At 52.9% G+C, this 7,685-nt stretch overlaps 1 protein-coding gene across 4 annotated transcripts in view; it reads left to right on the top strand.

Moving 5' to 3' along the window:
- Nucleotides 1-256: 256 nt before the first annotated feature.
- Osbpl2 (oxysterol binding protein like 2) overlaps nt 257-7,685 on the top strand; it is a 43,142-nt gene continuing 35,713 nt past the window's right edge. For 2 of the 4 annotated variants that reach the window (XM_004644168.3, XM_023704316.1), the window contains exon 1: nt 2,092-2,195. The gene's annotated coding sequence lies outside the window, so the exon portion shown is untranslated. Of the gene's footprint in view, nt 348-2,090; nt 2,196-7,685 lie in introns of those variants that run through there. The other 2 variants (XM_023704315.1, XM_004644169.2) reach the window with 2 other exon arrangements.

The raw sequence follows: 7,685 nt of genomic DNA, 5'->3' as shown, positions 1-7,685 counted from the left end.
CGCGGGACGTGGCTGCGGCCGGAGGCAGGCCCGGCTGTGCGCGCGACGGCTGCGGGCGTGAGCGGGCCCGCGCGACCGTCCTCCCTTCACCTCGGAGACGCCCGCGGCGCCGCTGCCCTCCTGGAGCCGCTCCCGCGCCTTCGTTTCTGCCCTCATTCGTGAATGCGGGCCAGCTGCGCGCACTGCGGGACGTCCCGCCTCGGAAGTACCTTGGGGAGTGTGACTTGTGGGGCGGCTTCTGACCGCCGAGGAGTACATCCTTAGGCTGTGGGAGTTTGTAAGCCCCGATGAGGACGACGGTCGGGTAGTCGCGAAAGCGGCCTCTCGGGCTCCCGTGCGGTGAGCAGGTAGGGGGCGGTCGGCGGCCTCAGGGCTCTGTCCCGAGCGGAGAACCAGCGCTGGACCGGGTCGCAGCGTTTCCTGGGGGCGGCACGGCACGACTGCGGGAGCCTAGTAGTCGGCCATTGACTCGCACTTGGGGAGCGTTTGTGTAGCTCACCGCGCTCTTGAGGGAGGCCCAGCGACCCTGATGGTACCCGGAAGCCAGAGCTAAGGGTTCACTTTGACCTCTCGCCCGTCCTCGTTCCCCGTCTGGCGTGTGACATCTGCTTTTGCTGATAAGAAGAGCGGATGGAGCTATGGCGGCGGCAGCCTGTGGCACACAGGTGCTCCAGCGTGTTAGTTCGCCTTTTCCTTGTTGGGGTTGGAGCGCTGAGGGTGGCGCTTCCGCCCTTGGAGCACCTGCTTTCTGTGGGTGTTGTCATCCAAACAGGATGAGGAAGAAATGGGTGGCTGCCTCTCCTCGAAGAATCTGCCTTGGGTGCCCCACGGTAGCCTTCTCAATCATGGCACTTATGTGAGGGCATGAAAAAGTGTTTGCGGCTTACTGTTCCAGACTGTCAGGGGATCTTTAGAGTCAGCACACTTGCAGGAGCCTCCCAGGCACTAGCGTTATCCTCTAATCATTTTGAGGAAATGGAGGTTAAGTAATCCTCCACTGCAGGTTACACACAGTAAGTTTCAGGTTAGAGATCTGAACCAAAGCATCGTGGTTCTAGAGTTTATGTCCTTTTATGTTTTTATTTTGTGGCCTCATGCGTGATAGTCAAGCACTTTACAACTAAACGATGCCCCCAGACACCAAGTTGATCCTCTTGTTTCATTTATTTGTGGTCTCAAGGATATACTGCCTTCTAATATGAAGATTTTCGTTCAAAAATTTTGTTGAAGACACTCTTATTGTGCTGTGTACTAGGGTGGTTCTTGCAGCATCTGGAACAGGTCTTCATTTTCTTTTGTGAGCAATCATGTTTATAAAACCATTTTGTTTCCTGTAAAATGAAATCCTTCCTCCATCTGTCTGTTCTGGATTTTGTGGAAATACCTTACCTTACCTTACCTTACCTGCTGTGCAGTGCCTTTGTTACTAGCGAATTTGTTGGTGTTTGTTGAGAGAAGAGGGTGAATTTGAATGGGCAGGTGCAGAGACAACTTCAGGGATGAGGCTTTCCTTTCAATTGGGGGCTGCAGCACCTCTGCAGTCAGACCATCAGTGTATGCATACTTGGGCATGTTTCGTCCCTCCTCCCAGGTGCGTCCGGAGTGGTCAGACTCTGCAGTTTTCCACCTTACTGAGCAGTGTTCTTTCAGTGTTTACAAAATGCCACTTGACTTGTCTCCTGTCTTTTCTTCATGCCTCTATCAAAAGTGTCTTGGATATTCCTTAAGACTTGCTTGACTTTTAAAGTCTTATTATGTTCAGCTAATTGAAAACATGACATTTCCTTTTTTATGATTTTATGTTCTATGCAGTCTACAAATGGAATTTACTAATGGAATTTACTGTGGGATTGAACCGCGGTCCCTGTGCTTTGCTATGCTTGTTCTAAGTAGGTGCTTTAGACCACTGAGCCATCTCACCAGCCCCTCTACTGAGCTATTTTGCCAGCCCTAAGTTTACTGCATTTTTTTTAAGGTTTTTTTTTTTTTATTGCATTTTGAAAATCACTTTTCTCTTTCTTTCTTTCTTTCTTTCTTTCTTTCTTTTTTTTTTTTTTTTGTGGAACCAGGGATTGAACTCAGGCCCTTGTGCTTGCCAGGAAAGCACTTACTCCACTGAGCCATCTCCCCGGCCCCTGAAAATCACTTTTCTGGTGCTTCAGAAAAGACTTGTCCTCCTGTATCATCCTGTTGGGGTGAGTATGAGGCAGGTGGGATGATGTCTTTGAGCAGAAGCAATGGCAACAGCCTTCAGAGTGGTTGACATCACGTGCATGAGATTAAGCACCCCGAATGGGGATGTGGCTCAGTGGTGGAGTTCTTGCCTTGTGCACAAGGCCCTGGGTTTGATCTCTAGCACCACGGGTGTGTGTGTGTGTGTGTGTGTGTGTGTGTGTGTGTGTGTTGGGGCTGTCTTGTGCAGGGTACTGCGAGGGGTCATGGGGAAGCTCTGGCCAGGACCCCAAGATCCTGTGATCAGGGCTCTTTGGCAGGAGGAAAGTCACTGTTTGTTCTCCCATATCTTTGGCTGTGAAGTGTGTGATTGTGAGAAATACGTATGAAGATACAGCATCGAGTGGCTGGTGCATTGTAGGCCCTCTGGACACTCTTGGTTCCCCACCTAGGAGTGCTGACACTGTCCCTGGAAGTGACACTAGACGCATACAGTCACAGTATTGAGAGGAAGCTGAGAAAATCTTTGGTAGGTAGGTTTGTGTTCTGTTGGAAATGTTACTGTATGGAATGAGGGATCATCAGGTAAGGGTCTTATAAGAAGACCCTTGGACACTGGGGGCTGTGACTGCTGTGTCCTGCCGAGGACCCTGTAGACAGCATGGTGGCCTATGTGGCACTGTCTCCTCTGTGTTACCATGCTTCTCTTGGACGTGGACATCTGGCTTAGCCTTTAGTGCTGTCAAATGTAAAGTTTAATTCCAAAACTTAGTGTGCTTTGAGGTTGATTTATACTCTTGAGACTAAAAGGAAGTTGGTATTTAAATGTGGCTTATAGGACTGGGGAGATGGCTCAGTGGAATAAGCACTTGCCTGGAAAGCACAAGGTCCTGAGTTCAATCCCTGGTACCGCAAAAAAAAAAAAGTGACTTATAAAAAATACTCAAGTCTTAATACTATTTCACCTTCTAGTTTGAAACTTTAAACATAGTTTCTGTGTACAGTAATTAATGTCTGTGCTGTCATTTTTGCCTTTTCAAAATGTTTTTGCTAGTACATTTCATTTGTCAGTGTCAAGAGCCTTATGAGACGCCCGGGGTCCAAGTGAGGCTGTGGGGATGAACCTGCCACAGGCACGCCTGCAGCCCTTGTGAGTTCGCTGCAGTTTTCATGAGCTCCACGATGCTGCTTCCCTTCCCTCCCAAATCCCAAAGTAGTGTGGGGCCACTTGGCAGAATTTCGAGCACTCCTGTCTTTCGGCTGGAGCTTCTGGCAGTACAGACACTGTAGTCTCTGAGTTGGGCTTGGTAGAAGAAGCCTTCAGAAAGGAGTGGATGTGAGGTGTGTGCCTTGTGCACTGTGGCTTGGTGTTGGTGCCTCTCTCCTTTTCCTCCAAGTGGAAAACCTGTTTGGTTAGTTTGGAGAAACATACTCCAGGTGCGTAGTCCGTGCCTGGAGAATGCTGGGGTGTGTGGGGAGGGCACACGGCTGCTGGGCACTGAGCATGCCTGCCCCTGGTCTGGGCACTCGGCCTGCGTCCCCTGGCTTGGGTGCGGGGGTCTGGAGCCTCTGTCCTTGTTGCTGATGGCAGCTGCTCTTCACTGTGTAAAGGAAAGGCTGCCTGTTGTGGGGAATGCCCAGCTGCAGGCTGGTGCCTAGAGCTGTCATGCTTGGTGGGAAGTGGTGTCCCTCACTGCCTTAAAACCAAGGGGGATGTGGGCTCTGCTGTCGGGCTGGGACACCCTCGGGGGGAAAAGAGGGAGCACTGTTGGGATGACGGTGGTTGGCAATGGTGAGCTGGGGTGGGCCATCCCAGAAAGGCAGAGGACTTGGGCTAGATCCCTGGGATCTCTTGCTTCCCCAGTGACCTATAGGGGAGTCAGTCTGCTAGAGTGAGGTGGGGTGAGGAGGGGAGTAGTCGTGGTGCCCAGGTGTAGCCCAGCTGTGCTTCGAAGCTGGCTGGGCCTTGAGCCAAGTGCCAAGGCTTGTTTGCTAGAAAGTTCCAGGCCCATGTGGAAGGGCTGTGAGGCTTCCAGGGAGATGAGGCTTTGGGTCATCTCCAGGGAGTCCCACGCAGTGTTGGGCCCCAGATTTGGATCAGAACTCTTGTTTGGATCAAGGACCTTTGGAAACTTAATGGAGAGTCTGAGTCATTTTTTCGGGGGGGGGGGGTGAACACAATCAGAACTTCGTGTTTTTCCTTTTTCTTTTTTATCAAGGGGCTGGTGGGGGTGGGGTGTTGGCTCATGGCTGGAATACTCTCTCCCAGTGCTCAGGACTGCACCGGGAGTGTCCTGGGCAGGTCTGATTTTAGGATGATGCGTTTCTGAGAACAGTAAAACCGGTTAGTGGGGACAAAGGGGATGTCGAGCAAGATGAGAAGGGAGGGATTGGAAGGGAGAGGGAAGCCGGCCAAAGGGCGGCCCTGAGGACATCCAGGGACCCTGCGAGGCAGTGGTCTTTTGCCCAAAGGCTCGCTGCTGTCCTGATTCATGGGACTTGGGGTTCTGCGGCTGTGCTTCACCTCCTCTGCTCTGCTCCTGCCAAGGCCCTGGAGTTCTATGTCAGGGACACGTGACGCAGCACTCAAGGGGACAGACTCGTCTGATTCGGTCGTGCCCTTAATGAGCAGCGAGCTGTAGGGAGCGCCCACCTAGAGCTTTCCCAGCACGCCCTGGGACTACTGTGGACCAGCTTTCTGCTGTGCTGCATCATGATGACGTTGATCCAAACAAGCGTTACTGAAGGATAGCGCACCGTTCATCTTGTGTGTGTTTGAAAGTGTGTTGCCTTGGATTCCAGACGCTGTTCTTGGAGTGTGTGACGCTTTTGGCACGTGCACTCAATACTGAGCCGTGCGATCAGTTGAGGATGGTATTTGAGGAGACCTGTCATGGACAGTGGGCTTGCGGCTATCTCTTCAGGGACATCACCGCCCTCCTGGTGCTTCTCAAGGACCTGCTAAGCCTCCTCTTTGCCTCCTTTCCTTACCTCCCTTTGCCTCCCCTCCTCCCCCGCCCTCCCTTTCCCTCTCTTCCCGTCTCGCTTCTCTCCCCTCCCCTCCCCCCCCCCCCCCCCCCCCCCCCCCCCCCCCCCCCCCCCCCCCCCCCCCCCCCCCCCCCCCCCCCCCCCCCCCCCCCCTCCTTCCTCCTCTCTCCTTCCTTCTCTCCCCTCCCCTCTCCTCCCTTCCCCTCCATTCTCCTCTGCTGTGCTCTGCTCTCCTCTGCTTTCCCCTCCCCCCTTTCCCTCTTCTCCCTTCTCCCTTCTCTCCCCCTCCTCTCCCCCCTCCTTCCCCTCCTCTCCTTCCTTCTCTCCCTTCCCCTCTCCTCTCCTCCCTTCCCCTCCATTCTCCTCTGCTATGCTCTGCTCTGCTGTGCTCTCCTCTGCTGTGCTCTCCTCTCCCCTCCCCTCTCCTCTCCTTCTTTTCCCCCTTCCCCCTCAGGTTTCATTGCAGTCTTTGCACTAAGCTACATCCCCAGCCTTTTCCTATTTCATGTTTCTTTTAAGGCAGGGTCTCACTTGCTGAGTTGCCTAGGTTAGTCTCAAGCTTGGGGCGCTCCAGCCTCAACCTTCCAACATGTTGAAATTCTGGGTGTGCACAACTGAGCCCAGCTCCCTTTGGCCTTGTCTTAAGGCTGCCCTGCAGGCATTGAGACTGGGAAACACTGGGCAACTCAGGGTGTTGTTTCTCTTGCTTTCTTCAAATCTAGAGACTTCCTGTTTCCTATACTGATTCCAAATACAAATGCTTTCTGTGATGGCTGAGAAGCTTGGTGGCTAGTACAGACTTAATGCAGCACCCTGAGTTAGCATCTGGCCACTTGTGCCTTCATTGCCGCCTTATTAGCATGGGGAGCTGCGATGTGTTCTGCTGTTAAGCGGCTTTAAGTGCTGAATAGAATTAAGTAGCCGACTTTGTAATGAATTGCATATAGCCCCAGACTAAGAACAACCACAGGACCTTGAAGAAAGCTGAGATGGCGAGGAATTGGAGACCATAAAGGTTACTCATTTTGCCTGCAGAAGAGCACAGTAATGGCGCTTCTCATGCAGTTGGACTTGGCTGTGCTCAGCTGCAGGGTAAGGAGCCGCTGTTCAGCGAAGGCCGCCTTCAGTTCCTCCTGTCCCTGAGGTATGCTGAGGGGCAGAGACTGGGTGCCCATGTGTCTTGCCAGTGCTGATGTGCAGACGAGGCCAGACTCAGTGTGTGACATACACTTTGTTTCTAAAAAAGGTTTTTGTTGTGCATAGAGCAGAGACTGTTTATGTGATTCTAAATTTATTCAAAATCTGTAAAAATAACCTGTAAGCATTTGCAATGATACGAATATTAATGCTGTCTTTATTTAACAATTAGCGTAGAGCATGTTTCTATGGGTGCAAATTGAGAAATGCACAGTGCTCTGGCAGGATAAAGGTGGCTGGCCCCATTGGCTCCTTGGGCACGTCCCTCGAGGGGCCTGGGACGGGTGCTGTGGTGTGTTAGCCTGCTGTGCTGCCGCAGCCTCCTGCCCTACACCTGGACTTATTGGTTCCCTGGTCTGACTGCAGCCCACCTTCATTGCTTCCTGCCTTTTGAGGGCTACTAGGTGCTCCAGAATGTCAGACGGCTGAAGATCCTGTGATGGCTCAGCCAGGGGGCCCTAAACTGTGTCGTGACTTGTGTCTAGATGTTCCCCCAAAGCCTCATGTGGTCATGGGAGAGCTGAGGTCCCTGAAGGACCCTGACCCCTTACTCATCCCCAAAGCTGGGCAGCCCCAGGACCTCCTGGTGCCATACTTAGGAGGTGCTGACCAAGGCAGCCTGGGCTCCACTACTTTCTGCAGTGTGCTCTGACAGCGAGAAGGCCGGCTTACTGTTCTTGACTTAGCTTTCCCCTCCTCCATCCTTGATCGAGGCCTTCTGCCCTTTAATTTCTACAGAGCACTGCTTCTGGCCATTGCATGATAGGCTGTCATCCTAAGGTGCACAAGTGACCCCGATTTCCTGTTTGTGTTCTGATGACATTTCATTGTGTCTGTAGCATCTGTCTGGGGTCTGACAGGCCAATCTCTGGAGGGTGTGGCCAAGTAGGCCCTGCTGTGCCGTGGGGAAGTAGTGGTCCAGCGGGCATGGGCTGATGACCTTGGCTGGCCGAGCCAGCCTCTGTGCTGCGCTGCATCGTGGGCGGGCCTAGCAGTCGACTGTGACCTGGAGGCAGTGGGGCTGGGAACCAAGGTGCCACCTGGAGAGGGGTGCCCAGGGCTGCGTACTGTTTCTTTCCCACATTTCTGGAAGTGTGCTGTGCGCTCCTGGCTTGAGCATGTGTGGAAGCAGAGGAGCTGCTGTGCTCAGACTTGTGATTCTCTCTCCTGCAGAGTCCCACGTAGCTGGGATTATGGGCATGCACCACCATGCTGGGTTCTTTTTTTTTTTTTTTTTTTTTAAATTTTATTTGTGTGTGTGTGTGTGTGTGTGTGTGTGGCCAGCTCAGCCCACCAGGGGGCGGGGCTGGCTGGCATGTGGTGCTGGG

Source organism: Octodon degus, unplaced genomic scaffold (assembly GCF_000260255.1).
Source record: "Octodon degus isolate 3935 unplaced genomic scaffold, OctDeg1.0 scaffold00194, whole genome shotgun sequence".
Taxonomy (NCBI): Eukaryota; Metazoa; Chordata; class Mammalia; order Rodentia; family Octodontidae; genus Octodon; species Octodon degus.
This window is presented reverse-complemented; position numbering and strand designations above follow the sequence as displayed.